This window comes from Tachypleus tridentatus, chromosome 12 (assembly GCF_004210375.1).
Source record: "Tachypleus tridentatus isolate NWPU-2018 chromosome 12, ASM421037v1, whole genome shotgun sequence".
NCBI lineage: Eukaryota > Metazoa > Arthropoda > Merostomata > Xiphosura > Limulidae > Tachypleus > Tachypleus tridentatus.
This window is the reverse complement of record NC_134836.1, coordinates 66,866,486-66,885,295: the sequence shown is the minus strand read 5'-3', so window position 1 is coordinate 66,885,295 and position 18,810 is coordinate 66,866,486. Positions and strand designations below refer to the sequence as shown.

At 36.2% G+C, this 18,810-nt stretch overlaps 1 pseudogene across 1 annotated transcript in view; it reads left to right on the top strand.

Annotated features, from left to right (window-relative positions):
• LOC143233461 (uncharacterized) overlaps positions 1–18,810 on the top strand; it is a 170,723-nt pseudogene that overhangs the window by 97,650 nt on the left and 54,263 nt on the right. The gene's annotated exons all lie outside the window — the stretch shown is intronic.

Here is an 18,810-nt window from a genome sequence, read left to right as displayed (position 1 = left end):
TAGGTAATACAAAGATGACTAACAGTTTTAGATGTGAGACATTGGGGCACTCTCATATGTTCTTTATTTTTAAGTTATTGTGTGTTCTAATTTCCTTGCTCATATGTAGTTTCAACTTCTAGATTAAAGTTGATGAAAATATATATATACACACTTCTGTGTGGTCCTTTTTCATATACCTCTTATTTGTGTTATTAATTGTTGAAATGAAGCGAAAATAAGTTTGGTTGTTTGTTTTTGAATTTCGCGCAAAGCTACTCAAGAGCTATCTGCGCTAGCCGTCCCTAATTTAGCAGTGTAAGACTAGAGGGAAGGCAGCTAGTCATCACCACCCACCGCCAACTCTTGGGCTACTCTTTTTACCAACGAATAGTGGGACTGACCGTAACTTTATAACGCCCCCATCGCTGAAAAGGCGAACATGTTTGGTGCGACGGGGATAAACAAATCATAAACAGTTTTCTGTGAAAGTAATATTTTAAATTAATTTGTGAACGTTCGTGAAATATTGAAATTTTAACAAAAAATTTTGCTTTTTATAATTCTTTTTCGATGATTAGCTAAGCTTCCACTAATTAAAGAAACTTTTCCCACCATTCTTTAATGGGGATTTTAACTAAAATCACTTCCTGATATTCCCCTTAGTAAAATCCCTCTGCATTTGAAGTAAAATAAGTTAAATAAAAGAACGCTTTTCAATCGTAATTTGTATCTATTTAATTGGATAATCCTGTTAATTTATTATCTTCATTTACTTATTCATTATATGCAGAACAAAGGATGTTAGCACTTCTTTCTTACAGTAATCTTATACACAGTTATTTCAGTTAAAGTTCCCCCAGTGACACAACGGCACATATGCAGACTTACAACTCTAAAAGCCTGATTTCGATACCCGTGGTAGTCCACTGTGTAACTTTGTGCTGAACTTCAAACAGGAATCTTTCAGTTAGAATACCAAAAACAACTTTCATCCCAAAACATTCAAGTTCAGTTTATTTTAGAGATTGTAGCTAAGAAATTAATTATTTTTGGTGTAAAATAATTTTGTTCGCTTCGTTTTGTTTTGGATCGGTGGTTAAGCAGGATAAATTTTACCTCTTCCACATAATATCAATTGTAGTTTATACTTTAGTTTTAAGTGAAACGCCTATTTTTATCTACTTTTTGGAATTTTAATAAATCAGAAAAAAGAAAATAGGGTTCGCTGAATTACGCTGTCTTACCTTTAAAACATTAAAATTAATAAAACAGTTTTGTTTTTAAATATATATATATATATACCTACAGTTTTCTGAGGCCATACTCCGAAAAGTGATCCATATTATTGCAGTGTTAGGAATAGCTGGTGAGTTCTAAATGCTAAAAGTTCGAACAGGGAAAACACCAGGTACGATCTCACTTAATGATTGTTAAAACATAAAGAATTATACGTAACAAGAATGAGCCGTTTACTGCTAAACAACACTAGTTCTGTCTTGTGCTCTGAATCACACATGATGTGTGAGAACGCACCCTGTAATCAGATAAAATGTTACATTTTCATTTCCACATGGTCTACGTGCATCTTGTGTATAAAAATTGTAACTAAAGTTACTTAAGCTTTTATTCCAATATTGCCATAACTTAAATAAAATTTACAAAACGAACAAAAAAATCCAACAACAAATAGACATATACCCACTGTGGTAGTTTATCACTTCGGAGTTAAACCTGAGGTATCTCACACATCAAGATAATGAACTAAAGAACTAGATCCATAATGCTCTTTAGAAAGTCACTTTTTAACAGATCGAACTACTACATCATTATGGTGGAGAAAGAGGATATCATACATTTCGAAAAATACTCGTCACGTTATTGTTTTCCACGTAACAAAACTATCTAATGGTGTGTAAATGATAGAACAAGTCATCGAATACTGATACTTACATTTTTAATAACCTGAAATTCAGTGAGACTGAAAATGATAAATAGAGTTCATAATATTACATATATTAGTCTGACCATCCGTTGAAGAAAAGTAGAATTTTCATGGGAATGTTTGTGGGTTTGTTTTGAATTTCTCGCAAAGCTACATTTAGTAGTGTAAGACTAGAGGGAAAGCAAATAGTCATCACCACCCACCGCCAACTCTTGGACTACTTTTTTACCAACGAATAGTGGGATTGACCGAAACATTATAATGCCCCTGAAAGGGCGAGCATGTTTGGTGGGACGGGGATTCGAACCCGCGACCCTCAGATTACGATTCGAACGCCTTAACCCACCTGGTCATACCGGGCCCATGGGAATGTTAAACTGTCTTTCTACTGATATGAAGACATATTATTATGTGGTAGGTGTTATCGACACATTGAGGTTGTTATTTTCTTGAAATAATTATTAGAATTAATGAAAAGTAAAAGAGAAAGTTAACATTTAAATTTGTCTATATGTAAAACATTCATAGCAGTAAAAGAAAACTGCAGAGGATTATACACGCACCATAATGATGCAATGCAGCTATAGTCAAAATACGTGTTTTACATCGTTGCCTTTGCACATAAAAAATGACGAACCAATTTGTAACAGAAATATGTGCTACGCCTCATTGCCTTCCCATATTCATCATTCTAGAGTAAGGAACGCAATTGGTGAATGGAAGTTGGATTTTAGGAAAGAAAGAAAACTTCCATTACGTAGTCTTTAATCATGTAGATTTATCAATAAACCAACATATTCATGTCCAGAGTAAAGAGAAGTTAAAGTTCGTCAAAGATTACGTAGTCTTTAATCATGTAGATTTATCAATACACCATCATATACATGTCCAGAGTAAAGAGAAGTTAAAGTTCTTCAAGGATTACGTAGTCTTTAATCATGTAGATTTATCAATACACCAACATATTCATGTCCAGAGTAAAGAGAAGTTAAAGTTCGTCAAGGATTACGTAGTCTTTAATCATGTAGATTTATCAATAAATCAACATATACATGTCCAGAGTAAAGAGAAGTTGAAGTTCGTCAAGGAAGGGAACTAGACATTTCGAACATTTCAAATTTAAGTGAGATGACGTAAAGACCTTGGTTTTAAAACGGAAGGTGCGTGTAATTATCAATTGTTGACCAGGTCAGTTCTGAATAACCCAATAGCCAAATTAAGCACGTGCTAAGGGTACCAGTAAAGCAATGACACCCCGAAAGAAAACCTTTTTTGAAAGAATTTCATACTTGATATTTCAAATAAAGCATGAAAGTAGTCATCATGAGAAAAAATCAAAATTCTGTTAGACTTCCCTGTACTCCACCCTTTTTTCCCATTTTTGTTTTATTTTTTAACACTTATCCTCACCTACACTAGGTCTCTCTTGATTAATACAAAATTTATATAGTCGTTTTATTTTAAATTACATCTATATGGGGCACCATAATCGTTTTAGTACATAAGGCCTATAAATGTCTTAATTCGGCCCTCGTCCAGGAGGGGGGTTTACTTATAGCAAAGCCACATCGGGCTATCTGCTGAGTCCATCGAGGGGAATCGAACCCTTGATTTTAGTGTTGTAAAGCTATAGACTTACTGCTGTACCAATGGGGGAGTTGTTGTACTCACTGGCATCAGTAGTTTGATTTTTAACTAATACTTCATACCTCCAGTTATTGCTGATCATAAGTTAAAATTTGTGTGGATTTTAATAATGCTGATAGTAATGTTTAACTTGTTAGAATTAAAACTGAAAGAATAAAAATGGTAAAAGGTACAACAACTTATTTTAACTGATCACATAAAAACCTTTGAAAATATATTTTCATATTTGAGAAGGGTTAATTGTCCACTCAACAGGAAACGATGTAACACATTTTGTTGCTCGGCTATAAAAAAGAATTGAGTTTCAATAAGAGGTGAGATTTATGAGAATTTCCTGTAGGGTAAGTTCTGTGTTTCTAAAGTTGTACATTATTTTAATAAAAGTAATATGTGTATTAAATTTAGTTATTTTTTACATATAAAATAGACTAATAAAATATCTCTTACCCGAGCACACGTAATAACACATAAATTACTGTTAGGATTTTAAATAACAAATATTAAGGTTGAACAGAGTTCAAAATGTTATGATTTTTTGTTCAAATCTCATATGTCAGAACAAAAACAATACCGTTGGACGAGGAGTTTATAAGAATGGTACACAAATGATTACATCATCAGCCTCGCGCAGGTTACACATTGTCGACTTTGTGACAAGTGCATTTAATCTTATAACACACGGTTTTATGTTGAAGGTTAAAGGTTTGTTTGCTTGTTTTGAATTTCGCGCAAAGCTATTCGAGGGTTATCTGCGCTATCCGTCCCTAATTTAGCAGTGTAAGACTAGAGGGAAGGCAGCTAGTCATCACCACCCACCGCCAACTCTTGGGCTACTCTTTTACCAACGAATAGTGGGATTGACCGTCACATTATAACGCCCCCACGGCTGAAAGGGCGACCGGGATTCGAACCCGCGACCCTCGGATTACGAGTCGAACGCCTTAACACAGTTGGCCATGTCTGGCCCCAGAAAGGGCCCAGAATGTTTTAAAACCCTGTTAACATTAGCGACACAGATACAACTGTGGTCTTTACATGGTTAAAACATTTATGTTAAGTTTCAATCGGCATATTTGAAAACCTTACGAATAACTTTCAAGATATTCTTTGTTTAGGGTAATAGTTTAATATCTGGAAAGGTATTTACAGCAGAATACTGAACAGTGCATATATACGTGTGTGTGAGAATGAATATATTACATTAACACTGATCAAATTTTGCTGTTCTTACTGATTCACGATAATAAAGAACGAATATTCTAGTTTGAATAAAGCTGTAATTAATTAACATAATAGTTGTTCTCTTTGTGAAGGACTGTGACAGGTAATGAAGTCGTTGTTCTCTTTGTGAAGAACTGTGACAAGTAATGAAGTACTTCATATTCAGCTCAACAACTATATAACCGTGAAATTAGATGCTTGTGTTGAGGTTCTATAGTTTATCGAACTGAAACTGAAATACACTGTAATTACGAAACGATTTTCATCAAGTCAGAAGTAAATGGATGCTGTAATCACTTACGAATAAATGTCCAAGTATCGTATATTATCTTGTGAACCATGTAACAAGAACAAATCTTTCGTCCTGGTTCAACTGGGAAGTTACAATTGAATGAACTGCGAACAGATTGTCTTAATAGCATAGAGGGAATAAACTTTTTTCTTTCAATAATATATTATTTATAGTAGTGGTTTTTTGAAATTTCGCACAAAGCTACTCGAGGGCTATCTGTGCTAGCCGTCCCTAATTTAGCAGTGTAAGACTAGAGGGAAGGCAGCTAGTCATCACCACCCACCGCCAACTCTTGGGCTACTCTTTTACCAACGAATAGTGGGATTGACCGTACATTATAACGCCCCTACGTCTGAAAGAGCTAGCATGTTGGGTGCGACAGGAATTCGAACCCGCGACCCTCGGATTACGAGTCGAGTGCCTTATCCACCTGGACATGCTGGGCCTCAAACTTAGGGACCGTGGCGGATAACCTTAACAGATGGGAAATAAATATAATATATATATATACGAAATTAACTGTTTACTTGATTATCTATTTCATTGTTTTAGTCCCAAATCTTCTCTTTATTTCTTTATATAATTTGGTCTTTGTAATAAAAAATGCAGTTATTTTTAAATATCAACACAGTTAAGAAACAGTTAAAGTTGATACTCAACAGTTAAGACGATATAACGATAGCAAACTATGGATTCTGTGAAATAACAGAGGCTTTTCACTGATAGCACCCACGAGGCATAACTTACGGCTATTGTCATATTTCACCACTTGTTTTAAAAAAAACTTTCATTTACTTGGAACTAAAACATGTTATGTTTGTGCTGTTAGTGTCTATAGGTGTTTTTAGGCGAAGTTCAGAACTAGTTTCTGCAATAAATATTACATGTTTAACATTTTTATTGCAAATCCGTTTATTATACTCATAAAGGTTAAAAGGGGTAATTCCCTTTACTCATTCAAGTTCATCACCTCTTAATGTACAACATGATACATTAGAGAAACATGTTACACATGTTTTACTGTGTTTGATATAGAAAGAGGTAAATTCTAACCATTACTTCCTTAAACAGCAACGGATTCGTTAATTTCAGCTTGTAATGTAACTAATGATAATCCGGTGGTTGTTACTGCATGCTCAAACCTCTGTACACTCGAGCTTGGAAAATTGCTTCTGCAAGATTCACAAACACACATAATTGTGTTGTAGATGTAACTCTCAACACATAATTTCCATGAAGAAATAGCAGACAGTTTTACTGATAAAACTCCCCAAGGAAGCTGTGTATGACAATGGATAAATAACGTTATTAACGGTGATAGCGTTGTGCGTATTTTTTTTTTGCTGGCTTTGTAAAAGCAATAGCAGTAACCATTGTGTAGTAAAGTATACAAAGTTCGGGGTTTCTTTCAAGAAATGACAAGAACAAATGATATATTTAGTTCCTTATCGCCTGACTAATTTATTGAACATAAAAGTGCATGTAGTGTGTTATGTATTGGATATTTTAAACAATTTTCGGGGGTCGATTAGGGAGTACTAAAAATTAGCAATGATATATAAAATAAAACAGAACCGTTAGCGACGCACCTTATAATTATATATTTAGCAGACAACGTGACCGATGTTCAGGACTTCATTCGAATTAAAGTAAGGATATACAACTTCACGTTACAACTTATCTCTTCACAAACTACAAGTCTATCACTCACATAAGTAAAACATGATTCTTAAAAATAAAGCACTTGTTATAATATATAAAAAAATATTATCTTTATCTATGTTCATGTTAAACTGTTATCGTAACTACATGAAGAGTTTGTTATTTTAAAGTTAGAAGTATGGCATGGATGGATTGTTTTGGAAAGAACGAAGTGAAAACGCCTAACAGTCTCTGGCCAGCAAACTTTAATATTATATACTCTTCAAAACAAGAAATGCAAAAGGGATATTTTTTATTTATTACTTTATTTATTAAGAGAAATATATGTAATAACGTTACAAGCTCAGAGTATGTGATGTTACATGTGTTAAGGCACTGATTGTCAGACCAAAATGACAATAAAAGTTGTGCTCTTTGAAAACGGAGGAAAACATCGGATTTTTCGCCAAAACGCATTCGTGTCCAATACATTTGTTTGAGAGATCTGCATGTTCTGCAAGTGCAACATGTGCAAAATCCCTATAAAAGTGACGGGTTCTCGGTTTCCATAGCTCAGTGTTAAGCCACCGACACGCAATACAGTTACGGCAAGACTGACTGAAGCACAACGCAACAACGCCATTGGTCGTTTGGAAGCAGGCGAATCTCGATCAGATGTTGCCAGAGCTGTGAATGTCCACCCAAGCTCCATCACAAGGCTATGGAATCGTCACCAACAACATGGATCAACTCGTGACCGCCCATGATCTGGCAGACCTCGTGTGACCACGCCCGCACAAGATCGCTACATCCGGTTACGTCACCTTCGGGATAGGACCACCACTGAGACGTCAACTGCCTCAACCATACCAGGGCTGCGTAGGATTTCCGATCAGACCGTACGCAAGCAACTGTCTACGAAATGCAGGAATCCGACCTCGACATACAGTCAGAGACGTCATCCTCACCCAGCAACATCGTCAAGCACGGCTGCAGTGGACTCGGGCACATCGGGTATGGCCTCATCGGCCATGGAGGCATGTTTGGTTCAGCGATGAATCACGTTTTATGCTTCCTAGGCAGGATGGAAGGACCCGTGTTTACCGTCGCCGAGGTGAACGTTTTGCAGCAAACTGTGTGCAGGATGTTGACAGATATGGTGGTGGCAGCGTCATGATGTGGACTGCCATCGCCTACAATGCCAGAACAGACCTTTTGCCCATTCGAAGGAATCTTACGGCTCAACGATACGTCGACGAGATTCTTAGGCCCCGTGTGCAACCCATCATGGTAAACGTCAACGACGTTTTTCAACATGACAACGTCCGTCCTCACACAGCCCGACTCACCACTGTCTTCTTGAGACCGACGTCTGCGACGACCACAACCTCAACCGCAGACTCTACTTCAGCTTGCAGCAGCTTTGCAGGCTAAGTGGACAGCCATTCCACAGGATGTGATTCGTCATCTCATCGCTTTCATGGGCAGGAGATGCCAAGCAGTTATTGATGCTCACGGGGGGCATACTTGTTATTGACGTTTAGTGACGTTAAACTTCACTTAGTGAGCGTGGACTTCGCCTTTGCAGACTTTGGATGTTCAGCAGTGAATGTGCAAAGTTTCACACATGTCATACAGAACTACCCGGAATAAACTTGTTAACAATTTGTCTCATATTTTACCTTTTGCGTTTCTTTTTTTGAAAAGTATATAGCAAATGTTTGTGACTTCAAACTCTTTCACTATTAAATATTATGTGCTCACTTCGTTTTAAGCTGTTAAGAATGATGCATGATGTTTATGTACTTAAAATACGCGTGATCATCACATTGATTTACATAAGAAACTTAATAAACCACATTTAAGCAAACAGTAATGTTCTAATGGGAACTAAAAGTTTCTTTTTTATATTAATGTGAAACATGTTACAATGACCTTCGATGTAAACATTTTAAATCATATTTTATTTTATGAAATTGGGTTTTATTTTGACACTTACAGGAATATTGAATTTTTGGTAAGAGCGTTAGAAATGCACCCCAGTGGCTCAGTGGTATGTCTGCGGACTTACAACGCTAAAAACCGGGTTTCGCTATTTGTGGTAGGCAGAGCACATACAACCCATTGTGTAGTTTTGTGCTTAATTCAATAACAACAACAACAGCATTAAAAATATATAGCCACACCTTTTGTCATTTTTTATTTCGAAATGACGTGCTGCAACATTTAACCAAATAAACATAAATAACGGACGCTTTGGTCCTTTAATGTATAGTTATCGAGATAAATATTTCTTTCTTTTTGAAATTTAAATTAGAATAATTTCACCCACTCTTATTGGTGGGCATTCCATCGTTGTTTACTATTTCAATCAAACAGGTTATTTCCATACTCGATTCAGTGGTAAGTCTACAGGTTTACAAAGCAAAAATAAGGGTGCTCGATTCCTCTCGGTGGACTCAGGAGATAGTCAGTTGTGGCTTTGCTATAAGAAATGCCCACACATTCAAACAGGTCAAATGTATTGAATAAAAACAATATTTTATTATCATTTCAAAAGAATATTTAGAGATGAAAATAAAAGTGCTAAAACTTCTTTAATGCAGATAAATAAATTATTCCATCAAGATAAAAAATGATGTTTTGTCAGAAGTAAATTGATAAACATTAGTATATTTTTCATTGTGATATTGAACTCGTTTGTAAATTTGTCACTCTATAAGCTTAATGTGTTGCCTACAAAATTAACTTGTTTGTAGGCATTTAGTAACACCAGACACTTGCAATATGGCAAAATATTCTTGTGGTACTTACGTCTCTTTGTGCATACATTTATTACACATGTTAATGCGGTTATGGTTTTTAAGAAATGGCGCAACTGAAACGGAATATTAAATATTTATAAACAAGGTGCGTTCCGGCATCAAGCGAAACGCACTATTTTACCTAATCAACAATAAGAGGAAACATTCTCATTTAACGACACACAAAAACAAGTTTAAAATATCTTGTGTACATGTTCTTAAGTTTCTCTGCAAAGGCATATAAAGTACTCCATGTAACAAAATTTTTACTTTTTCTTGTTCCTGGGCAGAAAGTGTTATTTGCCAATTGCTTATGCCTAAAGTAAATAGAAAAGACCTATTTCTCCTCTTTAAATTTTGCTTTTTTGACCTCGATAATGAAATTTTCAAATGTACCCATTTTCCAAAACGTTCCAGGTAGATTCAGTGCTGTGTAACTGATAGAGAATTTTCTCGAACTTACAAGAATTTTCTAGAATGTTGAAGAACTTACGATAATTTTCAAGAACCTTTTAGAATTTTCTAGAACTTTCCATGGTAATATATATAGAGGGGCTCACCACTCAGCACTTCAGTTTAGTTCTAGCTGCCTAAGTGAACACAGACCTGTCTGATTTTATCAGAGATGGCATCAAAAATCTGCAAGTATTCTCCAGACGCATTCTGCTATGTATGTGGCCAATTTATCAAGACAAGAGCGAAAAAGTACTCTGTGACAGCATCTGCTAAAATGTGTGAAACCTACAATGCATATTTCAGTATGCCTGTCGGGGATCAAGCCAAACCCTTTGCACCTCGATTTATCTGCAAGCACTGCAGAAAAACTCTATTCGGTAAGACGAACAATTTTTACTTGCTTGAATAGTAAGATTTTATATCATACAAATTTTAGACCTTCTAAAATTGAAATATATTTTAATTTCTTAAATTTCCAATAGTATAGAAAAATGTCACTTACAAAATATTTTGCATGAACCTCTTACACATTAGTTGTGGATTAAATAAGTTTATTCTTCATAATAACAATTTTATTTTGTTCTTTTGCAGGATGATACAGAGAGGAAAAGAGAGCCATGAAGTTTGCTATTCCAAGAATTTGGTGTGAGCCCACTGATTACTCAAGCAATTGCTACTTCTGCATGGTAGACCCTTCCAAACGTCGGGCTAGCAAGAATGCATCTGCTCTCATGTATTCGGACCTTCCATCATCCATCGACCCAGTGTCACGCTGTCCTGAGCTCCCTGTACCCACTCTGCCACAGAGAAAGCAGCCATCTTCAGAAGAGAGCAGCAAATAAGAAAAGGAGTAAGACGTTGAAGATCCAGATTAAAATTTCAGAGGTGCAGTTGGTGAGAGAAACCCATACTACCTCAATCACAGAGATCGCAATGACTTGCTCAGAAATCTTGGTCATTTCTCAAGCTTCTTCACTCGTCAAGATGGGCTCTGCTTTTGCCACAATGTATCCGGTCTGTGCGAGGCAATTAAAATTGCCTGTAACCCGAATGAGTAGCACCTCTTCATTGATAGCTCATCCAGAACCCTCAAAACTGTGCTGCTCCATAACGGGAATAAGTATCTGTCTCTTCCTCTGGCTCATTCGGTGCACCTCAAAAAGGAATACAACAGCGTCACGTTCTTGCAAGAAGCCTTGAAGTATGATGAGTATGGCTGGGAGGCTATTGAAGACTTCAAATGGCGACATTCCTGATGGGTCTTCAAGGAGGCTTTACCAAGTTTCTCTGTTATCTTTGCCTTTGGGACAGCAGGGACACCGCAGCACACTACAACAGAAAGCGCTGGCCACAACTGACCGGGTTATCTGTGGGGAGGCACAGTGTCAAGTGTGAGCCAGTAGTGGACCTCCAGAAGGCGTTGTTCCCACCATTGCACATATAATTGGGTTTTATGAAACAATTTGTCACAGCTATTGATAAGGAGTCTGCAGTCTTCAAGTACTTTCGAGACTTCTTCCGTAAGCTGTCTGAGGTAAAAGTAAAAAATGGTGTCTTCGTTGGACCACAAATAAAGAAGATTCCCCAAGAATCTCAGTAGGAAGGAGAAAAAGCTTGGGCAGCTTTGTCGCAGTGGTTCGGGGTTTTTGGGCAATCACAAGGCTGAAAATTATGTGGACCTGGTTGAGGCTTTGTTGAAGAACTACGGCAAAATGGGCTGCAGGATTTCCTTTAAAGTCCATGTTCTTGACGCTTATCTTGATAAATTCAAGGAGAACATGGTAGCATACTCAGAGGAGCAAGGAGAGTGCTTCCATCAAGATATACTAAACTTTGGACGTCACTACCAAGGAGCATATAACGAAAACATGATGGGAAACTATCTTTAGGGGTTGATACGTGAAAGTGATTTACATTTCAGTCAGAAATCCCGAAAAAGTACTCACTTCTAAACATTTTTGTATAACTTTAGTATAAATACATGTAAATCTTGATTCATATGTTGTTTTATTCAAACCTTATGTAAATGAAAATGTGCAAATTTGCCCGTTTTTACATAGAAAATAGGTTAATTTCTAAATGTCATTATCCAAGTCACAAAAGCAAAGTTCAAAGGGAATAATAGATATTTTCTGTACTTTTACAATATAAGCTTGTTTGTTTGTTTGTTTTTTGGAATTTCGCACAAAACTACTCGAGGGCAATCTGTGTTAGCCGTCCCTCATTTAGCAGTGTAAGACTAGAGGGAAGGCAGCTAGTCATCACCACCCACCGCCAACTCTTGGGCTACTCTTTTACCAACGAATAGTGGGATTGACCGTAACATATTAACGCCCCCACGGCTGAAAGGACGATCATGTTTGGCGCGACCGGGATGCGAACCCGTGACCCTCATATTACGAGTCGCACGCCTTAACAACGTAAGCAATTAAGAAATAACACATACTATCCAGGAACAAAATTTGTGTTATATTCTGCTGCGTATATACTCATTTTTAAATAAAATAATTCGTGTTTATCAAGCTAAAAATTACAAAAAATAGATTTAGCTTTCCTCTCGAAACTTAGCACAATATATCACGATTTTCCAATTAAATGTTTTTTTTTTGTCTATAGTTTAATTCTTGAGTTTCTACATCTCCAGGTTTAGACTATCACCCCTTAAGAAAATCTAAATAATAATGTTGTGCTGTAGTGCATCGATTAACATTTTTGATCTTGGTGACTTGCTTTTAGGTTCTATGGGTAAAAAAAAACCCCTTGAGTAATTGTTTGAAACCTCCAAGTTATATGCCCATACCATGAATACATTTTCTGATTTATTATACATTCAAGGAAGAAGCGAATGACAAGGACACGGAAAATATGTTTGAATAACCACAGGGTAATTTATTATTCAGTACTTAGAGAGAGAACTTTTATCTGCTGCGGTCTTTGGACATTTTATGAAAATGTTTTAGTCTCCTTCTTATGCCATTAACTGTGTTGTGTCGGAGAACTCCACCTATCGGAGAACTTAAACCATCTATATATACATATATATCCGAGAACTATATATATATGTATCCCAGACATCCTTTTCTGGATGTGAATATAGTTAATGAATATAGTTAAATTTTACGAACTTCATTTTATGCGATTTTATTACCATTTGTTGCAGACAATATACATGCATGGTTATTTCTCCTAATTATTTGTAATGGTTATACATGGTAATGGTAATTCGTACTTTCATAGGTTAATACATGGTTTGGTTTTGTAGAGCTTTCTAATTTAGTCACAATATTTCTACCAGGAAAATGATTTAGTACATATTTGTAATGCGACCTTTTACATAATCACAGGTCACACACGAATCACAAGCATAGCAACATTTCATAAGAAAGAATGAGATTTGTGCTTTAAAATTCATCTTTTATTTTCAACTTGTCTTTGGTGCGTCTTGATAGTGAGTGTAAGAAGTTTGTACAAAATACACGTTCTGCTTTCAAACATTTGTGATGTTAAGCAGGAGAAAGTTGTTGTTACAACAAATGCTTAATTAATTACTACATGTGTTTCATTGTTTCACTAAGTTATAAAACCCGCGACTTTCGCACTCAACATAAACAATCTTTGTGTACATTAAATTAGTATCCAAAACAAAAATGAACTGAGACAAAAACATCACACGTCCAAAGAGCTGTAGAAAGCTTTGTCGTTGACTTTAAAGTAAACTATGAACAAAAGTACAACACATATGGATGGATAGGAACAGTGAGAATGTTTTTAGTTATTTAAGAATGTTTATACTTCCGCCATTTTACTATAACAGTTACAGATACAAAATATATAATAAAATATATAACTCTATACCTAGAAGAAATGTATTGAAAATAATTTTCGTTACTAAAAATGATTATTATATCCAAACAGTATTACAATAAATTTGAGAAATATTCCCTTACCGTAAGGGTACCAAGTATTTAGAAAGATTTTAGCCAGTTTGAATATATGTATAACATGGTCAAACGTAGAATGAATAAAGATTTAAATGATAACCAACTGGCGATTTGGAAAGACTTAAATCATCCAAAATAAACTGTTTCAGTAAGATATTTTTTTTAATTAATTTTCATTGCAAAAAATGGGTGTGTGTAAAGCGAGATAAAACCAGTTGTTAAAATTTTTGAAACAGAGGTGCTAGTATCTCTTGGAAACCTTGTTATGTTGAATCACGGTGCTAGTATCTCTTGGAAACCTTGTTATGTTGAATCACGGTGCTAGTATCTCTTGGAAACCTTGTTATGTTGAATCACGGTGCTAGTATCTCTTGGAAACATTGTTATGTTGAATCACGGTGCTAGTATCTCTTGGAAACCTTGTTATGTTGAATCACGGTGCTAGTGTCTCTTGGAAACCTTGTTATATTGAATCACGGTGCTAGTGTCTCTTGAAAACCTTGTTATGTTGAATCACGGTGCTAGTGTCTCTTGGACACCTTGTTATGTTGAATCACGGTGCTAGTGTCTCTTGAAAACCTTGTTATATTGAATCACGGTGCTAGTGTCTCTTGGACACCTTGTTATGTTGAATCACGGTGCTAGTGTCTCTTGAAAACCTTGTTATATTGAATCACGGTGCTAGTGTCTCTTGAAAACCTTGTTATGTTGAATCACGGTGCTAGTGTCTCTTGAAAACCTTGTTATGTTGAATCACGGTGCTAGTGTCTCTTGAAAACCTTGTTATGTTGAATCACGGTGCTAGTATCTCTTGAAAACCTTGTTATGTTGAATCACGGTGCTAGTGTCTCTTGGAAACCTTGTTATATTGAATCACGGTGCTAGTGTCTCTTGAAAACCTTGTTATGTTGAATCACGGTGCTAGTATCTCTTGGAAACCTTGTTATGTTGAATCACGGTGCTAGTGTCTCTTGGACACCTTGTTATATTGAATCACGGTGCTAGTGTCTCTTGAAAACCTTGTTATGTTGAATCACGGTGCTAGTATCTCTTGGAAACCTTGTTATATTGAATCACGGTGCTAGTGTCTCTTGAAAACCTTATTATATTGAATCACGGTGCTAGTGTCTCTTGAAAACCTTGTTATGTTGAATCACGGTGCTAGTATCTCTTGGAAACCTTGTTATGTTGAATCACGGTGCTAGTATCTCTTGGAAACCTTGTTATGTTGAATCACGGTGCTAGTATCTCTTGGAAACCTTGTTATGTTGAATCACGGTGCTAGTGTCTCTTGAAAACCTTGTTATGTTGAATCACGATGCTGGTGTCTCTTGAAAACCTTGTTATATTGAATCACGGTGCTAGTGTCTCTTGAAAACCTTGTTATGTTGAATCACGGTGCTAGTGTCTCTTGAAAACCTTATTATGTTGAATCACGGTGTTAGTGTCTCTTGGACACCTTGTTATATTGAATCACGGTGCTAGTGTCTCTTGGACACCTTGTTATGTTGAATCACGGTGCTAGTATCTCTTGGAAACCTTGTTATGTTGAATCACGGTGCTAGTGTCTCTTGAAAACCTTGTTATGTTGAATCACGGTGCTAGTATCTCTTGGAAACCTTGTTATGTTGAATCACGGTGCTATTGTCTCTTGAAAACCTTGTTATGTTGAATCACGGTGCTAGTGTCTCTTGAAAACCTTGTTATGTTGAATCACGGTGCTAGTATCTCTTGAAAACCTTGTTATGTTGAATCACGGTGCTAGTGTCTCTTGGAAACCTTGTTATATTGAATCACGGTGCTAGTGTCTCTTGAAAACCTTGTTATGTTGAATCACGGTGCTAGTATCTCTTGGAAACCTTGTTATGTTGAATCACGGTGCTAGTGTCTCTTGGACACCTTGTTATATTGAATCACGGTGCTAGTGTCTCTTGAAAACCTTGTTATGTTGAATCACGGTGCTAGTATCTCTTGGAAACCTTGTTATATTGAATCACGGTGCTAGTGTCTCTTGAAAACCTTGTTATATTGAATCACGGTGCTAGTGTCTCTTGGACACCTTGTTATGTTGAATCACGGTGCTAGTGTCTCTTGGAAACCTTGTTATGTTGAATCACGGTGCTAGTGTCTCTTGAAAACCTTGTTATGTTGAATCACGGTGCTAGTGTCTCTTGGAAACCTTGTTATATTGAATCACGGTGCTAGTGTCTCTTGGAAACCTTGTTATGTTGAATCACGGTGCTAGTGTCTCTTGGAAACCTTGTTATGTTGAATCACGGTGCTAGTGTCTCTTGAAAACCTTGTTATGTTGAATCACGGTGCTAGTGTCTCTTGAAAACCTTATTATGTTGAATCACGGTGCTAGTGTCTCTTGGAAACCTTGTTATGTTGCCTTTTTAACAGGAGAATAAATATTTGAGCAGAATGAATTTATTTCAATTTTAAAATCAATCTACAATGTGAAACAAGGCTCGGCATGGCCTGGTAGTTAAGGCACTCGACTTGTAATCCGAGGTTTCGGGGCTCGAATTCCCGTCCCGCCAAACATGCTCGCCCTTTCAGCCGTGGAGGCTTTATAATGTGACGGTCAATCCCACTATTCGTTGGTAAAATAGTAGCCCAAGAGTTAGCGTTGGGTGGTGATGACTAGCTGCCTTCCCTCTAGTCTTACGCTGTTAAATTCAAAAAACAAACAATGTGAAACATATCACAGGTAATGAATGAAACAATTTCAGTTTCGATGTCGAGTAAATAAATTGCAGGTACAGAAGGATATAGATAGATATCAAAAACACACTAACAACCTGTATATACCCAGAAGGATATACATAGATATCAAAAACACACTAACAGCCTGTATATACCCAGAAGGATATACATAGATGTCAAAAACACACTAACAGCCTGTATATACCCAGGAGGATATAGATAAATATCAAAAACACACTAACAATTTGTATATACCCAGAAGGATATACATAGATATCAAAAACACACTAACAGCCTGTATATACCCAGAAGGATATACATAGATATCAAAAACACACTAACAGCCTGTATATACCCAGAAGGATATACATAGATATCAAAAACACACTAACAGCCTGTATATACCCAGAAGGATATACATAGATATCAAAAACACACTAACAGCCTGTATATGCCCAGAAGGATATACATAGATATCAAAAACACACTAATAGCCTGTATATACCCAGAAGGATATACATAGATATCAAAAACCCACTAACAGCCTGTATATACCCAGAAGGATATACATAGATATCAAAAACACACTAACAGCCTGTATATACCTAGAAGGATATACATAGATATCAAGAACACACTAACAGCCTGTATATACCCAGAAGGATATACATAGATATCAAAAACACACTAACAGCCTGTATATACCCAGAAGGATATGCATAGGTATCAAAAACACACTAACAGCCTGTATATTCCCAGAAGGATATGCATAGGTATCAAAAACACACTAACAGCCTGTATATACCCAGAAGGATATGCATAGGTATCAAAAACACACTAACAGCGTGTATATATTATTTAAACAACATAGCTCTCCATGTTTAAATAAAACATTTTTAGTAATTTGAAATGTGACAATTTTTATTATATGTGAACAATTGCAGTTACTATCAAAAAGTCATCACTACATCACGAAGAAAGGTTACTATAGAAACAGACATTTTAAATTATCACAATTGTGTTTATACCAGTGTTAATCTAATAAAATTGTATTTTCTTCTTGAAAGGTTTTACTCAAAACAATGGTGTGGTAATTACATTTTCAACCTTATCGCTATTTACGTTTATTTTATTACTAAGGGTCAACCAACAGCTTATTGATATTGCATGTTATTTGTTACACTGGAACTACTTTTTTCATCGTAATGCGGCACGATGAAGAATGACGATGTTAATCTTAAGCCACAAATATAGACAAACTCTGTTAAGCTTGCACTGTAGGCGCTGGCTTTCAAGACAACGTGCAAGCAGAAAACATACTGAAGTTAGTTGGAACTGCATTATGGGACTTGACAAAAGTGTAGTCAAATGGTGTTGGTTTATTTCCTGTCCTTCAACCATCTTGCTTAAGAAATTGGCCGTTTATTTTGAAACATGATTGTAATCCTGTGAATTGTTAGACTATGAGTTTTCACCATGGTTAAATAATTATTTATTATCTTGTTATCAGTTTCTGGAGGAATGATCAGCTTCTCTTCAATGGTTGTATGGGTAGGAAGGTTCTCTCTCGTTACCGTAGCCTCACTTAAGAGTGTTGATGCGAATGTATTTAAAGTGTTATTTTGTAGACCGGTGCCACCGTACTAAACGTTTTGTTGCTTGAATTTTTACCTTTCTTTGGTGAACACATAAATTTCACTTTTTGGAAGTAAGTGTATTTTGGCTAAGCAATGTTTAACGATCTCGCTGTACAACCACCCTTCCGCACAACAACTCGTAACATAAGCTCCAGCTGTAAGGAGACAAACACATCGCTCACGGCTCTTATTAGCGACGCAACGCTAATACATGAATATAAAGCGCTATTACCTCTCTGCAGAAAATGGTGAAGCATGCAAAGCACGTTCTGCAACATGTTACCTTTACGTAAGGTAGCTACGTATATTAATTTGTAACAACTTGCTTTGATGCTAGATATATATTTGATGTACAAAGCGTCGTTTCATAAAGTAATTTCAACCAGCCAGCTTCAGAGAGGTATAGTTGAATTATAAGTAGAGTAGCTGGAAACTTTTATTCATTAAAAGCAGTTTATGAATTTATAAATTAGTGGTTAACGAACAAATTATTTGGGTTTATTTTCCCTTAGTGGGTTGTGCAAACAAAATTGTTTTC